This window comes from Glossina fuscipes, unplaced genomic scaffold (genome assembly GCF_014805625.2).
Source record: "Glossina fuscipes isolate IAEA_lab_2018 unplaced genomic scaffold, Yale_Gfus_2 0, whole genome shotgun sequence".
Taxonomy (NCBI): Eukaryota; Metazoa; Arthropoda; class Insecta; order Diptera; family Glossinidae; genus Glossina; species Glossina fuscipes.
The window spans coordinates 26,101,582-26,123,750 of NW_023998414.1; the positions used below are offsets into that span (position 1 = coordinate 26,101,582).

At 33.4% G+C, this 22,169-nt stretch overlaps 1 protein-coding gene across 3 annotated transcripts in view; it reads left to right on the plus strand.

The window, feature by feature from the left end:
• LOC119638523 overlaps positions 1-22,169 on the plus strand; it is a 216,257-nt gene that overhangs the window by 85,644 nt on the left and 108,444 nt on the right. For 2 of the 3 annotated variants that reach the window (XM_038035385.1, XM_038035395.1), the window contains exon 2: positions 21,040-21,077. The exons of the other annotated variant lie outside the window; for it this stretch is intronic. The gene's annotated coding sequence lies outside the window, so the exon portion shown is untranslated. The remainder of the gene's footprint in view (positions 1-21,039; positions 21,078-22,169) is intronic. 3 annotated transcript variants of the gene reach the window in all.

Below are 22,169 nucleotides of genomic sequence, written 5' to 3' on the forward strand. Positions count from 1 at the left end.
AAATTGTTTTGAAATTTTTTCTTGCTTTCAATGCAATGTTTCTCTTACTCTACTGTCGAAGGCTTGCTTCCTGTCTTGCTTCCAAAATTACTTTAGAGATGATACGAGCTAACAAAAGTCAATTTTGTATTCACGATATCGGAAGTTGACAAGATCGTCGGAACACATTTCTGCCTGCAACATATGAAACGATCATTCAATTTCGTTATATAACGCATAAGAGTCTTTTGTATTGATTAAACTACGTTTTTTATTTGTTTGCAAAACTATTTATTTGAGGTAATCATTATCGATTTCAATCAATTAATATATTACGACCTTCAGCGCTTCAATGCTAAATGCCGTACTGCATTTGTCTTTTTCGGATATTAGCTACTACTCTAACCACCCACCGCTCTCCATCCATATATCCATATTAAGTAAGTAATGTTCGGTTTCTCTTTCAATGTTGCTTCTTATCTTTTTTGCTTTAGAATTCTGCATTCGTTTATCGTAATTTAATAAGTGCAACGAGAGAAGAGGGGCTAAATAAACTTTTTGAAAATATATTTTCCGTCATTCTATACTTTATAGGAAATGTAATTAAAAATAAGTTTTTCTTTTTTTTTTCGATTATCTTTTGCGGTTTTATGGTACACCCTTAAAGGTTGAAACCGGTTTAGCATGAACTCTTTTCAATGTAAAAATAGTTTCATATAAATTTGCATTTTTTTTGTTTTTTTTTTTTTTGTTTTTCTCCCTCTTCTCATTTGAATATCTGATGGACCAAAACAGAAATTCGACGAAATGAACTTAATTATTATTCGAAAAACTATCTTTATTAATACCATCATATTTTTTTATTAAAATTTTCCCGATATATATTGGAAAAATTATTTTTTGACTTTAAACATAACTTAACTGAAATACTGAGAGAGAGAGAGAGAGAGAGAGAGAGGGAGTAAACCATTTAAATATGCTATGGATGAGCACATCAGTCAACTTGTCAGAAAACTTGTTTAAGCAGACTGTTAATGATTGAAATTTCGTGGGGAAAAGATTTACAGAAAATTTATTTACTCCTATTCGTTCCTTAGGACTAAGTAAATTTAGTAAAAACTTTGTCTATTACATGAAGAAATAATTTTTTGCCGTTGACGGTTTCTGGCAGCATCCGAAGGAAGCCATCTTCCGAGTTTATATTTTTTTTGACACAAAAATTGCCAGGCACATCGGTGCAAATAAGTAGCAATCTAACATACTCATGTAGAAGCCAGCAATGCCAGTCAAGCGTTTTTAATTTATCTTTAACTTGCTAAGCTGCGTGCTTTAGTGTATTCTGTTTTCGACACCTACGAGTCCATTCGGGTAGGTTTTCTCTCCGAAAATTTTGATTTTGTCGATCTTCATGGCTTGCGGTGGATCAATTCATAGTCCTAATGTGACCATTATAAATAAGGCATGAATTGGTCAGTTTTGAGGAGTAAAAATTAATTGAAATTTGAATTTTGCCTCGATATGGTCCACATGTTACAGGTCTTAGTTGCCGCAACTATTGTCCGCGAGGTTATTGTGTGAAAAGGAAGCAAACTGTTCTATAAAAAAGTTCTTGAATTTCTAGAGAACCTCCGGACTGATTGCACCACTATTGCAGGAGACTATATTGATCGATGGAGTGAAATTTTGAAAAAAAAAAAAAAACAAAGTAGTCTGGCGTTATGTGCTATGTATTTTAAAAGATAATATTTTAGGAATCAAAATTTGCAAAAATAAGATTGAAATTAAATGGAGTCTAGCAAAACATTAATACATAGACTACTTATTACCATTCGGATATATTACATATCGATTTGAAGCATGCATGAGTGAAGCACATATTTATAGTCTATCCTTGTCCAGTTTCGAATTTGAGTCCCTCATGTGGACGCTGGGCATCCTAACCACTAGACTATCAGCCGGCCTTTCAGTTAATTATATTTTCAAGTCTTCAAACTTTCACCTTTAAAAAGGGGGGCGAAAAGCTCATTTTAAATTTGAATTAATGGAACTAAACACCGATTTATCTAAAACAATATCTTTCTCATAAAAATCGTTCATTATAAGTTTTAATAGTCTTTTTGTCAAATTGCATTATCTTTGCAAAAGAAAAAAAAAAAAGGCGAATTGCCTCAAAATATCATAAAATGCAATTAGACTGCGTACCTGCATACATCAAAATGCTTCAGGTTTTATGACAGACTGCAATCCTAAAAGTCTTACCATTACCCTGTGCGCAAAAGTACTACAAAAACTTGACTTATCTTACTTAAAGTCGCATTTATCGGATTGAAGAGAGTTTGAAGTGAACTTTTGGGAAAAATTTTTCCATTGATCGACTACTAAGCTACATTATTTACAGTTATAATGCGAAGATGTGCGGAAAAAGTCAATTTGAGCTTAAGTATGTAGTACATACTGCCGCATCCATGGAAGAGACATGGTGTTGAAAAGTGATAAAATGCTTTTTTAATGTTTACTTAAAACATGAAATTATATCCGGAAGCTATATACATAAACGCATGTATGTATACGTATATTCGACGATTTCCTTTGCGCTAGAGCAGAATATATATGCGTATATATATGCGAGCGTAAGTAGTATATACCGTATGCCATATATACTTGCGAAAATAGAAATGTCTAAAGTTGACAAAGGTTGTATAAAAAATTCTTCGAAACATCAGATTGTTGTTGATGCTTTTAATCCACAAATCACATCCTAAGGTAAATTTTTTTTTTTTTTTTTTTTGTCTTTTTAAAACAACAGATGTATTTTCTTTTCGCTAAAAGGGCAACATTTCTTATTAGCGAAGCCATTTAATCAAATATGATTTTCATCCCACATCCACGAAACGTAACCGTCAGTGCATTGTTCTCGTAATAATTTTGTTAACAATTTCTATACGCTGCACAACTATGCATGCATTGTATTACACAAATGATGGTTAGATTCAAGCAATATTAAAAAAAAAAAAATTCGATCCCAATCCCAATCGATACCGTGTTTTATTTACCTCTACATATGTGTACATATGTATATACATTATTTACTTCTTTATAAGCAAAGCTCGTGTAATTGCATCTTTTCTTTAATATTCACGATTTTCATACCTTTAATGTGTGGATGTGTATGTGTGTGTGTGTATGTGTTTTTTTTTTTTTTTTTGTTTTGCTCTGTGAGCTGGAGGTAGAAAATCTTCGAAAGATACTGCTGGGTCTTAGTAGCAGCATGCACGATTCGCCATCCCTGTCGCATACGTACTAAAAACTACCCCCACACACACACTTCGTCTGCCACTCTCCCCCGCGGGACCACCGTTAGGTATTACTTCGCGGGGGCTGGTTGTCGCTAGCACGCTCCTGATGGTGGGACCTCAGTGGAATGCACTGTCGGCTTCCACTCCCGCTGCTCTCCACCCGTTGCCTCTCCAACCGCCGCAACTCCACGAGAGTATTGCTGGCGAATGCGTCTACGGCGTTCCAGGCTGCTGGACTGCCAACCATTGCGCTTGTTATCTCGTTAGGTGGCACTTGAGGCCGCCCATTCTCGAACCTGCTGCAGTAGAACATTACGTGTTCTGCGTCCTCCTCCATATCCTCACATACCGGGCAGTTAGGCGAACTGTCATGCCCGAATCTGTGTAGATATTTCCGGAAACAGCCATGGCCAGTCAGAAGCTGGGTTAAGTAATAGTTTACTTCTCCATGCCGTCTGTCGACCCAACGTCTTATGTTAGGGATAAGAACGAACGTCCACCTTCCTTTGGTCGTTCTTTCCCACCTCGATTGCCAAATCCTTAGCGAGACCATCCGTTCCTCGCCTCTTATAACTAGCGAGGAGAGATCGTTGGCGCGACGCCGTTGGTAGATGCGGCTCATCTCATCGGCCAGGATGTCGACTGGCAGATTGCCAGCCAGCAGTAGCGCCGCCTCCTCCGACACGGTTCGGAATGCGCAAATCTGCCTCAGGGCACTGAGGCGATATATCGCCGCCAATTTTCGGAGTGCCGCCTTTACAGTCAATGCACCCGCCCATACTGGGCTCGCGTACATAATGATTGACGTCACCACAGTGGCTATGACCTTTCTTCTAGCTGCTTTCAGACCGCCCACGTTTGGCATAATCCTTGCCAATGCCGTCTGGATGCCTGCCGTTTTCTTCGCCACGTAGTCGATGTGCCGCCTGAAGTTGAGGCGGTGATCAATTATCACTCCCAGGTATTTGAGCGCGGGGACTGACTGCACTGACTGTGTATGTGTGTGTGTGTGTGTGTGTCCTTTTGTTTACGCTATGCGAGCTGTAGCTAGAAATCTTTGAAGGATACTATTGGTCCGTGCTAACTGCATGTGCGATTCGCCATCGATGGCGCCTACGCGCTAAAGCTTCACCCCCACCCCCCACCCACGCGGCGAGTGACATCATTTCGCGTAGGGTGGTTGCAATTAGCGTGCTTCTTATGGTGACACCTTGATGGAATACAGTATTGGCTTCCAATCCCTCTGCTCTCCACCCGCACTCTTTCTTGGCACCGGAAAAAGCCCATTAAGAAGAATTGTTCTCCGTTTTGTGCGGCACTGCAGACGTGTCCTTTGACCGATTTATCTCATATGCAGTACCAAGCTGCCTGCAAATAAATTTCAAGCTTTTTCCAAATTTGCAACTGAGATCTCCTGATTATACAGCCGAAAGAATGATTACCATAGACATTACACAAAGAGACACACGAACATTGTTACATGAATTCAGAGTTTTTTAACTGAACAAACTTGAACTTTCTTCTGCAATGTCGCAAACGTTTTAACAGACTGACTATATATCCTCACCTTTCTATGAAATGTATAGAAAATGAGACGATTTCAAAGAAAAATATATATACAAATACGTGGAATATCAATCTGATATTAATGCTTGATAGAGTCTTTGTTGCGTAAATCGTATTAGTTCTTAAACCGATAATGTACTTTCGTACTACATTGTCGTATATACAATGGCATTAGTTATGAAATGAAAATAAGTTTCATTTATTTATTTTTACCTTGGGAGAAGTGTAGCTAATATAAGTAGAAACTATTTGGAAGACAGTAAATCTTAATCCATATTAAGAAGAAATTTATAAAGAAACTTAAGTTAAATCACATAGCAATAATATAAGATTTATTGATGAATTTGTCACATCGTATCGTCAATACAAGTGCAGCGAAATGATTTAATTTTTTTTTTTTTTGCGATTTCAAATATTAGCGTTACACTAAACTGAATAAAAAAAAAAAAAAAAAAAAACAATATACAATTTTTATAAATTTATTCGTTCTCTTTTCCCATGCTTGGATGGAAAATTTTGCGCACTTACAAAGGATATTGTTTGCTGTGCATCATTCTATTCAAAAATATTTATCGAATTTTATGAATGTTTTACAAGCAAGAAAACAAAAAAAAAAAAAAAAGGATGAAAGAAATGTAAATACATGATTACATTGGCGAAACATGAAATGAACTGAACTGAATTAAAATAACAAATAGTTTAGAAGTTATTTTATTTATTTATCTGGATCATTGAAGTTTATCAAAATTGATTTATTAATTACAATTATCAGTTGAATAAACCCATTAATATGATTAAATAGAAAATGCATTTACGTTCATGTGTTTACGGAAAGGATTTAATTTTTTAAACTGAATTTGCTAAAAATTCGAAAACACTGCCAGAGATGCAAATGAATTAAGTTCAGGAACGACAGCAATTGTTGTTGTAAGTGTTGTTTAAGCAAAGAAGCATTTTGCTGGGCGAATGATCAATTTTTCATGATCTTTTATGTTGTCTTAAAAGAGAGAAATCTAGCAACAATTTTGAAGCTTTTTAGCCAATATATACCGATCTGATCCGAAAATAAGTTGAATTTTTCATTTTCTTTGAATTATTTTTTTATGGCTTTTCATGAAAGCATCGTCCTCGAAATTTATGTAGAGTTTCACATCATTCACTGCATTCAATCGGTGCAAGGTTACACGTGTTTTTGCCAACTTTCAAAAGGAATACCCCTTAGACTTGATGATGAGTATAAAAAAGCGAATCGAAGATAGCATTTAAGGTCGTCCTGAAAGAAGACTTGCCGGACTGTTTCGAGAATTGTAAAAAGCCGTTACATTGCGTCGGAAGGGTAACACTTTGAATGCGATGACATTAAATTTCGGAAAAGTCATTTCATTCAAAATTCACCGGTTTTTGTTTTTGTTTTTGTTTTTTTTTTTTTTTTTGGCATATACACAACACTTGAAGACTTGCGATTAATTGGCATCTCAATAACGGTTATATACACAACCAACTAAGGCATAGATCAGGCCGTGGCTGTTACGGAATTACAATTTTATATTAACGAACACGCCCAGATCGTAATATGGAATGGCTAATTATATGCCGTCATGGTGTCTAAAGATTTTTACAATGTCAAACGTATGTTTGAAGTGTAGCGGTGTTGCTGAAAGTCTTCATAAAATTGGATTCGTTTTTTTTTGTTTTTTTTTTGTTTTACTTCTTCCAAGTCTTTCAGCGAGGATCTTAAATACATTCTTCATTCATACAAGCTTTACAAATTTATTTTGCAAAATATCTCATTGATTATTGTCGCCATAATATTGAGTAATGATCGTCTTCTGTTTGCATTGACGTGTCCCAAAAGTCATCCATCTCACACCTATCAGTTATTATTTATTTTATAAGTTAAAAATAAAAAACAAATTATATTTGTTTTCACCTAAGCATATATATATATATATATATATATATAGATAGAATACTTACTTACTTATGTATACTCGTATTTTATGTTTTGAGTGCGTATCATTTTGACATTTTGCCTTTTCATTTGCATAAATATGAGTGATATATATGCTTGAGTACATATTCAGAAATTAATTAAAAGATTTGCTTGTTGTTTTAATTTGTATGTTATGTTTATTTTAAAAATCATATAAATTCATAGAGTTTATTTTCTTTGAAAACAAAAAAAAAAAAAAAAAAAAAAAAAAATAATAAATATATATATAAAAAAAATAAAAATAATAATTTTCTCTCTATTTCATTACTATCTGCAGTAAATTTTCTTCTATATATATATATATATATATATATAATATATGTACATATATATGTGTATAAGTATATGCGGCAAACATACACTTATTTATGTCAGTTAATTCAACGTTTCTATTTGGCTTCTATATTATTCTAAGTACAATATATATGCTTTTTGGATTTCGAGTTTTAGAGACATGATATATATGCATATATTATTTATATTTGTATATATTATGCGGACTTATGGTTTTACATTAGAGATTTGTTATTTTAATCTGCTTTCTCTTTTTTAAATCCTTTACACAGCAAATGCCTAGCAATTTGATTGCAATTGAAAAATGGAATTGTTTCGAATATAGAGTTTTTTTTTTGTTTTTTGTAATATTTGTCATTTTTATTTAGGGTATTTTGCATTTAATTTAATTATTTTTCAATTAAAATGATTTAATTGATTTGATCCAAACCGTAGTTTAGTGCATTATGCATTTTTTCTTTTGGTTTTTTTCATTTTTTTTTTTCTTCCATAGCGAACGAATATTAACGAACAATATTAACAATTCGTAATATGTACGTACATATATGCATACATTAGAAAATAGTAGCGAGAACAGCGAGTGCTTAGTGCAATAGCAAGCATTCATGCTCGTTATTAAAGTATTCTATTTATGATTCTTTTATTGCTGCATCATGTAACAGCCATAGTGTGTAAGAGAAGAGCAAATGTTATGTGCTTACCCTGTAGCGTATGCTATAACTTTCGAACGTATGTTACTCATACGTCAAGTGCCTTAATTGGATTGTTAAAGCAGTCTATTCATTTAAGAAAATAATCACGTTTCTGCACGTTTGATATTAAAATTATCACATCTTGCTTTTTGCCACTGAAAACTAAAATGAAAAGATTTTACAATCATTTATGACTGTTTATATGCAAAAAAAGAAAAAAAAAAAATAAAAAAAAAAGAAGAAAAAGATGAAAAACCACGTATGCATGTAAAGAGAATTTTAATTTTATTTTAACATATTACATAAAACTCTACGCATATATTAAATAACGGATTTTTTATGATATATTCTAGATGAGAACTTGCAGATGTAACACTGGTTTTGTTATATCACTTAGAAAACTAAATTGCAGCTGCCAGATTATAAATTGCTTAGTCTCCGACTAACTGAAACTGTTGAAATAAGTAAAAGAAAATAAATAATATTACAAATCTTAAGCGAAGAAACCAAGTGATTATATGAATTTTAATTTTTTATTCACGCGATCTTTTTTTTTTTTACTGACGTTACCATAATTGCCGTTCATTACGCGCAAGTGATTGTGAATTTCTTTTCTTGTAATAGCATCAAGTATTTGTGACTTTCTATCGAATTTGGTATTCCCGATCGGTGCTCATAGTAAAGCACTCCAATGACAATGCACAAAAAGCACAAAATGAAATGTCAAAAAAAAAAAAAAAAAAAAAAAAAATAGGTTTAGAAGAAGAGCACACTGCAGCCAAGTCATTTCTCTATTATCTCAACATAGTAATTGACATTGTGTGTTTGTGTAATAAAACGGCATTAGAAATTGCTTTGTTCTATTTCAAATCCATTGTCCAACAATAGTCATTACTTCTCTCTCATCGTTTATACAGAATATGAATTAGATGCAAAACGGACAAACGGTGTTTTGATGCCCCTTACAAAAGAACTCATATTGCGGTGTCATCAAGAGAATGGAAGCACCGTTCGAACAAGCAATAACTCATCTATTGAGACCGGTATTAATTGAAAGGCGTAATAACAACAAGAATGGTAGGGCATTCCAGATTAGAACTGTGATTATTTCCACAGCGAATTTCGCTCTACGCAGTCGAATATCTTTACGCTGAAAATTGACTACATCAAGACTTTTGGCATACAGCCACCACAGTCTTTGGTCCCATTGTACAACAATTGTTGTTACTAACTTTCTTTAGAGATGATTTCATTTATTTAGAGTAGACATTGTACGCAATATCCAAATGATGAGGTGTTATATGGATAGAGCTCAAAAAAAATGTTTCGATCCGAACCATTTGGTATAGCATTAATCTTTGGTCCTAGACATGTCTTTGTCAAAAATTGCGATTTGTAGGTTGAACACAAGAAAACAAGATATATGAACGGGCAGACGGACAAACACGCTAGCTTAGATCGATGCAGAAGTGACTCTAAATCAGCCAGTATAATAAAAGATGCGTTCTTCTCAAGTCCTTCCGGTCGTTGCAGACATTCATACCAATTTAATATAGTCTTGGCCCTCCAGTAATGTAGAGTATAGAAACTTCAACCGCGTTTGTCTTCAACCTGCGTTTTGGAGGCGGTCGTACTTATAGTGTAACTGTATTTTGATCGATTCACTTCAAATTTCAGCTTATATTTTCCGACAACAATTCTGTGGCATAGGGCGTAAGATTTTCTTGATTGATTAATTTTAATTCGTTTAATCGCCGATAGGTTTTGTCATTCTTTCTGAAACCAATATTTTCAAAATAACTAAAATGTTTTTGCATAACATTGTGCTGTGGGCATTTCGTTTGACCGATTTAGTCCATTTTCAAAGTCAATCCGTTTGCAACTACTTCCAATGTTCATGTCAGATTTGAATTTTCTCTGCTTATGTCGTGACATATACGTTTCTCAATCAAGCTATGTACGGCATCGTATTGCTTGACAGTGTCGTACGTATGCTTGGGACAATACACGCTTTCGAAGCTTTTCTTCGAAAGCTTAGTATCGTTCTAATATTTCCCAATATCGTCACTTTCGAAAGCTTCGTCCGAAACCATTTTATAAATCAATCTCAAAAGCAAAATTAGAAGCAACTATTTACAAATTCATACCACTTTTCATATAAGCCTTTTCTTCAAAGAAGAATGATTGTAAAAGTTAAAATAGAAATTCTCTTTTATCTTACTTTTGAAAGCAAAGACAAACAAAAAAAAACAAAAAAAAAAAAAGAAAACGAAAACGAAATAAATAAAAATAAAAATTCGCTTAAAGCGGTTTAGCAGGGAGCGCCTTTGAATACATTATTCTGTCTCTGAGCGTGCGTACTAAAGAGCAAGAAAGTAAGGCAACTAAAGAAAAGAACATTTTCATTCTATTGTTTATGTTAAAATGAAAATAAAAGCATAGAGGAGAGAAATCTGTAAAAGGTTTCATTATTCCTCAAGGTCGCATTTTCTTTCATCCTGCACATAATTGAATAAATTTGCGCTTTTAAATTGTATATAAAAAGCATAAAATATAATAAAATCTTCACATAGTTTATTCATTCTTGCGTGTGTATGTTTGTGTGTGTGTGTGGATGTGTGTGTGTGTGTGTGTTTGTGTATGGGTGGGCGCGCCTGTGTGTTTACATAAATGCGAGTGACAGTTGTACAAATGTTGTGCTGTGTTTCGCCTAAGGCGATTGAATAATTTTTTCTTTTTAAGGATATTTGGATAGTTGTCGTCCAATCAAATTTTTTTATGCCCACCACCACCACCACCACCACGACCAAAGAATAGGGGGCATACTGGTTTTGTCCGAAACTTTACAACACCTTAGAGAAAGTTTCAAGGACCCTTTTTAAGTAGATACATAGTTGATCAGCATGACATGCTGAATCGAGTAAGCTATGTCTGTCCCGACGTCTTGTTTGTGTGGTGTGCGTTGTTGACACTCTCCTGGTCGCAACAAGTATATGCATAGTTGATCAGCATAAAATACTGAATCGACTAAGTCATGTCTGTCCGTCAGCGTATATGTGTTGTGTGCGTTGATCCTGGGCGTAACAATGAAAATAGCGATGCGAAACTTTTTAGAAACATTGAAAGTTTCTGCGCGCAGATTAGCAATGAAAATGGTCCAAATTGGTAGGGAGTACACGCTTGCGTTAAAGTTCATGCTGCACGCAACCTCACTTTTCCAAGCAAACATCTATGGGTATCTGCTCATTACTTACAGTTTAGTAGTAGGGTGTAGTAGGTAGTAGGATAAAATTTTCTACGAGAAACTGTACTAGTTCGGTGCAAAAATGGCCATGCCCACATAAAGTTAAAAGTGAATAAATTTTCACTTTTTTTTAGATTTCATGCGAAGGCGAACGGGACCGAATGCTTAAAATTATTTTGTACTTTCTTTAAATCAAGAAATATATATTATCTGCTTAAAGATATGCGACTTCCAATACTTGTGGACTCTGCGATGTGATGAATTAATTTTTTCTTAACATCGACACATCGACGTGGATATCAAAAAAGTAGAACTTGGAGAGAGAGCTAAGTTAACTGTCTTCGAAAAACAATGATTTCTTGGACATTACACTCTTAAATGGCCCAAGCATTTATTTACAGTCATTATGAAAGTTACCGGAATAAGTTTTATCGCCATTAAACATACAATTTTACATAAAATTTCTTTAGACAATTTTCATCATACATTAATCAAACTATCGGTAAACTCTTTAAAAAAAAAATAAAACACAATTTTCTCACTTAATATTACATAGGGCGCATGGTCAAGCGATTAAGGGAAACCTATGCAAAGTACACTGTTGCTTCGACTCTAATAACGACTCTAGCGAATGAAATCAGTTATCTGGAAAAAAGCCAAAGCTTTAATTTTGGGGAACAACAGGGTGGAAGATATATATATGCAAACGCCATATGCCATTCACCTTTTTTTTTATAGCTAAGCGCAAAAACATGGCGAGCTAAAGATTTTAATGGGGATGGGTATGCGAGATTCGTCACAGGCCAAGCATAAGTTTCTTACTTGTTTCGTTGGCTGCCCGTTAAATTAAAACATTTTAATGAATGGATTTGTTTTTGTTTTTTTTTTTTTTTAATTTTCTTTTTTATATTAAATATTTTCACATATTATTACAAGTCGGTCCATGCATATGTTCATGTTCATATCTTTTCATGGTATTGTTGAATTGTGAAATCACAATTTCGGATGACATTTACATAATGCTGTGAGACAAATGGTTTCGGATTCTTTTATAATATTAAGAGTAAATAATAGAAGTAAAATAATATGGAAAGAAAATGAAACTAACGAACGAGAATTGAAGGAAAATATATTAAAGGAATGCAAATGGTAAATTTTAGCCAAAACAACAACAACTGCTAAAATGAAATTCAATTCAGTTATAAATAGAAAACACCTGTAAATATATTATGCAACGAAATGAAAACCTGACGAACAATACGTTGTAGAAAATTGAATTTTAAACTCTATACATGTAAATGTCGTGAACGATTCTATCGGCAGTATGATGAAATTGAGTACCACCCAAGGCCTAAAAATGCCGATATTTCCAAAATTAGGTGAATATTAAATGAAAACATCTGCCACAATGGATTTGTTAATTATCCCGGCTTAAGTTGGCCCACGAATTATAAATCGAATGAAAGCAAAATTCAATTACTTGCGTTGGGCAGGAGCAGTGCCATCAAATAAAATTTCGTCATATATAGACTTAAAAGGCTTAAGAACCTTTATAAGGTGAACGTTTCCGCAAAATCGACTAACTCGGTTCACATTTTGAGTAATAAATTCGTATGTCGAGTCAGCGCTATTGACCAACTTTGGTCTAAAAAAAAAAATAAAAATTACACATATTTCCCTCATGCAATATTCCGTGAGATGTTAAACTTACAGTTGACCCTTAAAAGGGCAAAAGTGTTAGGTGAAGTTCTTCGCTAAGGGTTCAAGATATACACGCCTACATAGCACGCCTTCGACTTGTTAGGCGCGAAAGCAAAACTTAGATATCACTTAAATAACTTTGGTGGTGTGGCATTACCACTTAAAGGCATAATTACGCAATGGAGACTATATTCAATTCTTTAAGAGATCTTAACTTTTTTTGTTATACGATAAGTAATGCGACTATCAAGTGCGGCAGAACGTGCTTTGGTCGTACATTTATTACTCAATCGTTAAAGACGTAATATTTACTGACTGACCATCCATCCATCCATCAGAACGTGGCCACCACCTTATCCCTTTCTCTTTCCTCACTTCTTTCTGGTGTTGCATAAATACGGGACATCTCCTGATCGATTTGGTCATATTAAAAAACAATCAACTTTTTTTTCTTATATATACATTTTTGTTGAGAAATAATTCGCATCTTCTAAGATTTCCATTAGTGCCCACCAATAGCTTGCTGCACTTAATTCATCTTTACACATTCTCCCACTTATTCTCTTTACAGGTTTGTGTTTTCGTTTAAATTCCAATTTTTATCTTCTTCTTTTTTTTACGTGCTTACAAGGTATATAGAATGATTAATTTTCATTTTTTAGCAGGAATTTCTCAAACTAATGCACAAATAGTTCTCTTTTATTTAGACAATTGAAACCGACGACTCTTCCTCCCCTTTCGTAACAGATAGGCCATGGACAAGTTGTCGACATTGAAAAGAAAATGTGCTTACTACGAGCAACTAAAAGCAACTTTTGCTTTTCCTCCCCGATACTTTAAGTCTTTTATAAATATTTTCAAAAACAATAACTCCTAGAGGGTGCTTTTACATAGTTTTTATCTGGTTTTTATGTCAATTTTCAATATCTTATTAGCTTGTTTTGATCGCAGTTAATACTTTGACTGAAAACATTGAAACGAATAGAAAATTCGCCACTGGCGAATTATGACAGTATCTTTGTTGCTCTGATACTTAAAAATGTTGAAAAAATGTCGAAATAGAGCAAAGATTTCCAAACAAAATTTAAAAAAATTGAGCCTTTTTACCCCTCTCTCTCTCTCTGTCTTTTTTTTTTTGAACAAAAATATTCTATATTGTGTATAAATTGTAGAGATTGCTAGAGGAATAATACGAGCTATGCAATGAACATGCAATACTGGAGTTGAGATAAAAAATGCACATAAAATAAAAAACAAATTAAAATAGAAAAAAAGCAAAAAATACAACAAATATTAACAAAAATATAAAAAGTTTTAAAAAATATTAAGCTCAGACCGATTGCTTTGATACTCGTTCTGCTTATGAAAATATTTACGTATTGTGGCTAAAGTACTACTTACAGCAGACTCTTCGAGTAATAAGATCCTACTGTTCAATTAGATATTAATTTGCTTATCAAAATGAAGACTAGTCCGATATAGGCATTAGCCTAGGGATCCCAAACGAATGTAAGTAAACTGCAAATACATTTAGTATTCATCCCCTACGGTAAACAAATCAAGACAGCGATAAGCAATTCAAGCATTTTTTTATTTTTTTCTTTTCTTTGCCTAAAACATGAAAAAATTGACCGAACGCTGTTTATCTGTCCGTCTGTCCAACCAGGCATTGAGCTGTGCGTTATTTCGCTTATGTCTCAATTCGTTCTTTTATCTATCCATCTGGGCATTCTTCAATATATCCCAGCTTCCGCCCTAGACCAGAAACCTAAAGAGTGATTCATGGCTTCTATGTCGACGACGACTCCAAGTTAAACATCCACATAATGTTAATTCGCTTTCAAACACGACTTTAATTGTTAAGAAGATGAAAATTACAAATATTTTGGTTAATAGCGTACTAAATGAGACTAAATGAGTACTCAATGTGTTGAAAATTAACCTCGAAGATGATCATTAGCTGATGTGCTTACAATAAATAAGTGATAGTGGGTAAATAAGATTCGCTATTAAAGCGTATACAAAGCGCAAAAACAAAGATAACCTTTTTACCTTGATATGATCGATACCTTGTCTCATGATTATATTAGGGAAAATTTAAATCTTTCGCTGGACTAGATTTCAATTCAAGTAATTCAAGATCTATCTGTCCTCACAGAGACTGAAATTTCAAAAATTAAAAAATTTTCAGGTTGAATATGCACGATACACGGACATAGTTTAATAAGCGGGCTAAGGAATAGTTGCAATATAAAATTTAAATACTTTGATATCAATTGGTACGTGTTACAAAGACGAGGATTAAGTTGCAATGCATTGCCATTCTTTTAGCGATTGATAGAAAATTTTTAATTTTAATATTTTCTATTGCACTTGATTTCATAAAATTGAAAGAAAAAAATAAAACAAATGGCGAATGAATATACAAGCATGTATAGCCTTGGGGATTTATTTGAACGGATCCATATAAATAATTGATAAAATGATAACTGCAAGCAGCAACAACAACAAATAGAACAGCAGTATCACAGCACTATCACGTGCAAGAGAAAGTTTTATTGGATTTGAACAAGTTGAAGCTAACGATTACGAATTTAAAATGCTTTAGCATCCGGCTTAGATGCAAGTTACAAGCATTAATTAGCCAAACAAAGGGGCAACAAAAGGGCAACAAAATAGAAAAAATGAAACGCATTCTCGTAATGAAATTCGCTGATTCGTGAATCATATTTTAAACAAATTCTTTAGGAACAATTAAATTGTCATTTATCTCTAACTCGGCATTCATTCATAACTGCACGTATATGAATATGATGAACACATGCTTTTAGTTTTAGGCATGCCATGAATTACTAGCTTCCGTTCAAATTTTCCACAAATTTACTATGCAGATGACCTACTTAGTTAGCTGCTTTCATATACATATATATATATAGTTGTATGAATAAAAATTTTTTTTTTTTTTTTTTTTATAATCACCCTTCCATAGCAAGATATTCTCTGGGTGACCTCCTCTCTGTTAAATTTGCATACAAAAATTGTGTACTGTTCTATGTCAATGTGTTTAGAGAAAATGCTTTTTTTTTTTTTTTGCTTTTTCTTCTTCTTCTTGCTTTTTATTTTATTTTTTTATTTCTCTTTTTTTTCGAAAATGTTCTTCAATTTGCAACTTTTTGTAGTTGTTGGTGTTGTTGTTGTTGCTGTTGCATAGTAGTTTTAACTACAGCTCTACAGATTGCTATACAGACAATTTGACATTAATGATAAACAAGCACCAGCAAGCATAGGGCACATTTTCCAGTGAAGTGTTTGTTGGAGAATTTTTAAAAGTGGGTGTATTTGCGTGTTGGATAATAATCACTTATGTTTACTTTTTTTTTTTTTTTTTTTTTTTTTTTTTTGTTTTAAATTTTATATACTCGTATTGCGTTTATTTAATGTTCTAATGAAAAGAGAAGTGCCGAAGAGTAATACACCGAGACAAGGAGAGTGAGATACGGAGAGATTAAAACTAAAGTATAAAGCGTGTTAGATGTGCTTTAACATAAGCATCATTAAATGGTTAAATGGGCGTTAGATTACATGTTTTATTAGTAAATAGCTTTAAAAGATGTAAAACGATATGCACTCAAGCTAAAAACTTTTATATTTACTGTAATATATTAAAAATAATTAACATTAGAAAAACAAAGCATGACATACGATGCATGACTCGACGTAGAGAATATAAAAATATGTCGTTAAAATGTATTCCTTTTAAAATAATTTCTGATAATTTCTCTTATATGCAAATTATCCGGAAACTCTTTTATTGCCCATTATTACAGAAATTTCTGTTTTCTCGATAAAAACCACAAACTGAACAGTACAACGAACTTGATTTTAATTAAGGAGAAGCGTTTAGCTAAACAACAAGCTCTTGTCGCTATGCGATTCTCGCATACTTGCAAAAGTCAATTAAATTTTCTTTTTAAATAAATTCGAATGCAAATCTTTCCGCTTAGCATTTTAAAAAAAGTGTCAAATCTCAATAATGTCAGTAGAGTGTTTAGAAGTTTTCTTTTCAAACGCTTACGCTTAACATTTCTTTCATTATCTTCATAAAAATGGCGGTCAAAGGAATCAAACAACTTTGTCGGCAAATTATTACTTTTGGAAAAATCCAAAATTACTTGAGAAGGCACTACACAAGACACTATAAATAGTTGAGAAGAAACGCCCCGGCGAGATTCGAACCCACAATCTCTTGTGTGCTTTAACTAACTAAGCTATGGCGCTTTTGCATCTCCTCTTCTCTTTGTTATAAATTTTACTATCCAAAGTACGCTAAATACTTAGTGCAATGCATGCGTAACAATGCAATGCTGACTCTTACATACGTACATACAATTTATCATAAATTACTATGTAACACAGGCTTTGTTAGGAAATTACTTTACTGGTCATTCATTTGCTAGACAAGTTGATGGTTGTGTATCGAGCGCCAGTAAGATCTCAGTAGGTAGGCAAAGCTCACAAAGCAAGCACTTTAAGACCAACTCTTTAGCTATTGCATACAGAAGATTCTATCCATTATCTTACGCGCACACTTACTTTCGCAGATGATATAGCAATGACAAGCAGACAGCGAAACCACATCATCGCCGCAAAGCAAATTCAGAGCCATATTATCATAACAGAGCTATGGCTCCGAGACGGGTGCTCCATGCAGCAACGATCGATAGTATTGCAATACCTCACTAACCAAACGTCAAATAGCTGGGAAGCTACTTAAATTGCCATCCCACGTAGACTCACTGCGTGAGTGTGAAGGTGATCTCAATAAAGGTGAAAACGGACAAAATATAATAGAAGTTGAACGCAAATTCCGGGGAATTGAAAACAGTCTGACAAAGTACATATATATATAATGTTATTAAAGCAATATAATGCTGAGCAATTCAGTTACGGGAAATAATTTGTTCCCCGTACAACGTAGCAAAAGTTACAAAGAACACAATCGCCAGACACGACATAATTATGGAAAATGGCATCAAATATTTTACTAAAGTTCACATGCTCGCTCTCCTCCCTCTTAACAAAGAGAAATGCCCGTTTGAAACGCGTAGCCACTTCAGGCTTAATATGAACACAAGTAAGGTGATCTGCAAAGGCTGCCATCATTAGGCTTAAGTTAGGCATAAGATTCTAATACTTACTATAAATTCAAGATTCAAGATGAATGAATATTGTGAAAAAAAGGTCACGAATCTTGAGCCATTTACTTACCCCTTCCCGTTTGGGATAAGGATATATTAAGGTTGTAAGGGCTAACGCCAATGTAAATTTTGAAGAGTAGCTTCGAACCTTTTAGTAAATGGACGAAAACGTTCAATACTCGCAAAAAAGTTTTCCCTTAAAAATTTCGTACTCTTTGCCAACAACACGACGGGATGTTTCAGTCTAATGTCTTGCCACTTGCAGCTCTCCTAATGGATATTTTGATTACGTATGAGGGGAACGATTCCAAAAGTTTCAATACTTCTACCAGCAATGTAAAAGTCTGTGCGTTTATGTTCAAGCACATGATTTTTGGAAACGGCGCCTGGCATAACTTGAACGACTTTCATTTTTTCATTCATCATTTCATTCATTCTTTGCGGTATCTTTGAAACGACATTCTCTATAGAACCATCTAAAGTTTTTTCAGTAAGTTAGACCAAATAGTTTTCGTCTCCATTCGAGCTTTTTTATTCAAAAACTTGCCGATCGATCACGCAAACTTTAAACCTCTGCACGAGTTTCTAGATATAGAGATGTAGGTAAAATGATTAATTTTCACGTTTGCATCTCCTATACTGCATGGCGCAGAGCCTCTTCCATTACAGATGCGGGAAAATGTTTTTTTTTTTTTTTTATTTTATTTTATTTATTTTTTTTTTTTATTACCTGAAGGTGTATGCAAGGGGGTGTGTAACAACCCAGAAAAATTTGATTTAGATCAATCTCTTACTCTATCAGTTAGTTCAGAATTATTTAACATTTAGATATTTGCACATCTGTCTATCTGTCCATTTATCTCTCTTATGTCTACCTATTTACTTTTCCATTCGACCGTACAATACGTTGCAAATTTTGGAGATATTCTCTTAAAATTTGATACGCTGCCACGTTTTGGTTCAAGGATGAACGCTACCATCTTTTGAGAAAGTCATTTTATAAAACTATTTTTTAATATTTAATATTTCTTTATAAAAGACGCTAGTATTAGATAACATTTAATCAATGTCGAAATTTGGGATAAGTTGGGACAACTTGTTGAAATCGATTCCTTACGAGAACCATCCGTTATATGGTAACAAGGTCAAATTTCTAGTACATTACGATGGAATGAAGTTCAAAGTAATCATTTCGCATATTAATTAACTTGGATCCAAGAAAAGCTATTTCGTGGCGAAAAAAAAAAAAAGATTTAATTTTTGATATTTTATGGCGAAGATAGGTAACAAAGAGACGAAGTAATGCGAAATAATGTATGCAGTAGTAGTTACATAAATATATATGTATATAATTGCCTGCCTTGCTTGTTTGGCAAGTTTTAAACGTATTACGTTTCAATATTTCCACGCTACGAACGCTCTCAGGTAGCGAAAATGCTCACTACATTTTAATTAATATAAAAAACGAAACTTACTGAAAAGCATATTTACTAGGCGGTGCAATAAACTTTTCTCAAATATCACAAGGCTTTATATTTATAATCCTCACTTGAAAAAATTGCTATAAAACGAAATTTTCATTTATTTGTTTAAAAAATTTGAAAAAAAAAAAAAAACTTTTTTTTATACTCAGGATTTACATAAGTTTGTTCAAAAATTCGTGGGAGACGACGTAAATAAAAGTATGGATTGGTTGTGAGCAGTTTTCTAGGAGCATTTTTACCGGTACATTGTGAATTTGTTTCTCAATTTAATAATAATAATTTGTTGTACTTTTGAAGTTCGTTGATTAAAGTGTAGCAAAACAGAGATAGACAGAGATTAGATTCGCTGAATAAGTTGAATTTTGAATACTCATCACTTACGATAAACACATTGGAAAGGTGAAATGTCTTTAACTGCTTAGGTCTTAGGAAATATTTATATAACTCGTATGGTTCATGTCTGTTATATGCCTGTAAAGTTTGCAATGAGGTTTAATTCACTCTGCACTTGCTGAGAGGACGTGGTTGCGTACGGATTATGCCAATTCGGAAACACTGATTTGTTCGCACTAAGTAAAAAGTGTCTATGCAAGAGATCGCTCTCGCTTGCAATTCCTCTGATCGCCAGTTTTTCAATAAGAGACAAAGGATGGAAGCGATCAATGTAGCTAAGCCGAATCGGCATCTTATTCTAATCAGAAGTAGATATTTTTTTTTTAGGTTTTCTTAACACATATATTTTTTCAATGAATTTCGATGCTTCGCCGAAGCCAAAGTCAAAGCTGAACACATCATCTACTGGTTTCATTGGGTTTCAAAGTGTTTTTTGGTCAAGTTGAGTTCAAAAACAAAAAAAACAAAAATGCAAATGGCAATTTTCCGAAAAATTTTTCCAAGAGTTCATCTCTTCGAAAAATCGATTTACGAATGAATATCAAATTGAGATTAAAAAAAAAAAAAACAAAACAAAAAAGAAACATTTTTAGCTGATACCTGCTGGAATAAAAAATTTGTAAAAAATTGTTTTATTCATGACTCACAAGTTAGCTAGATATGGTCATAACAAACTTAAAAATTCTCTAATCAATATACGCACACACACACACACAGAACATGTAGTCTTGATCGGATATTAAGTTCATCCATGCAAAAGTTTATTTAATTTTGTAATTTGTGAAATCGCAAATATTGCGATGCAAATGGTTTCGAAGATGATAGGCGAGCGTCACCGGACAGAAAAGACGCGCGCAATAAATAATAATTTAAGTCGAGGTTTTTGTCAAGATTTACATAAACTAATCGAAAATCGAACATAGATATCCATATGAAGTTGTGTGCATGTATCTTAAAGCATCGCATTCATCAAATGCAAAACTCTTTACGAGATTGAACAGTCACGATTGACTTTCAATGGTAATAATAAGTTTCTTGCTGGGTAGTTTTCATTTAATTTGATTTCGGAACTATGTCTTCTATGCTATAAATAAATAAATAAATAAATAAATAAATAAATAAATAAAAGATGAATAAAAATGACACAATCGTAATAAGTTTTTTCTTCTATTTTCAAAATTGCTAAATTTATTCGACAGCCCGATGGGAGTCATTCGCCGCGAAGTCCAACAAATACGTAAGTATTATGATATCTTTCACATAAGTTTGCGTAAAATATTTCCAATTCACGCGGGCTATCACACTTTATTTGATTGATTGGATTCTGATGAACAAATATTTCACGTATTTTTATCATTACTATGCTTAACGAACGAATTGTACGCATCATTACTTAAACAAATTATATGCATTGACCTTTAAAGTTAATTGTCATAAATCTTAGTACAATTGAAAAGCTCTTGTCCACGTTATAAACCCCATTTTTAGTGGAAGTTGTAGATAACTCTCGTGCATTTAGAGACCCTACACCGCTTGTCCTGCAAGCAATATATTAGGTTTGTGCGAATGTGATTAACATCGATCGTCTCTTTATTATACGAATCGATTCGGGTTCATTTTATGTATCAATTTAATCTTATCCTTCTTTCCGTCTGTCTGTTTGCCACAATCGGCGAGGATTGAAATTTGCTACACGTTCCCTACGATCACTCTCCGCGTAAAGCGATCTTATCAATAACTCTCGATATGAAAAAATTGCAAACTTTTTTAAAATTTTCTAACAAAAATATGCGGCAAATAACGGCATATTATATAATTGATGTGTAGAATTTTCTACGGCTTGGGTAAATTTTCGAATGCCTTCCTTCACAAAAAAAAGAAAAAAATCTTGATATGGCAAAATGCCTTAAATTTACAACAACATGTAATGATGGAAACCGATCCAAAATAGCAATTTCTCCAAATTTTGATCATATATATATATATATATATATATTACTTGGCGCCTATGTCATACAAGAGTTCCCTGTTTTTGGGAAAATAAATAAAGAATTTTTATTAGACGAAATCGTGCGAGGTGTCTAATGGTCGGCTGTCTCCAACTGTAGTGCCTTTCTAACAAATAAATTGACGATAAGTCAGTATGGATTGAAGTTCGTTGTCCCCATGTGATCAGTGATGTGGAGACGAAATGGGGAATGCCTTCGAAACGCTTATAGATTCAACATATTTTTACGAATCATTTTCACTTGAAGAATATTTATATGTATGTATGTATGTATATATATTATATATATCTGAAGAACAATTCTCGCGAACTAGAATTAAA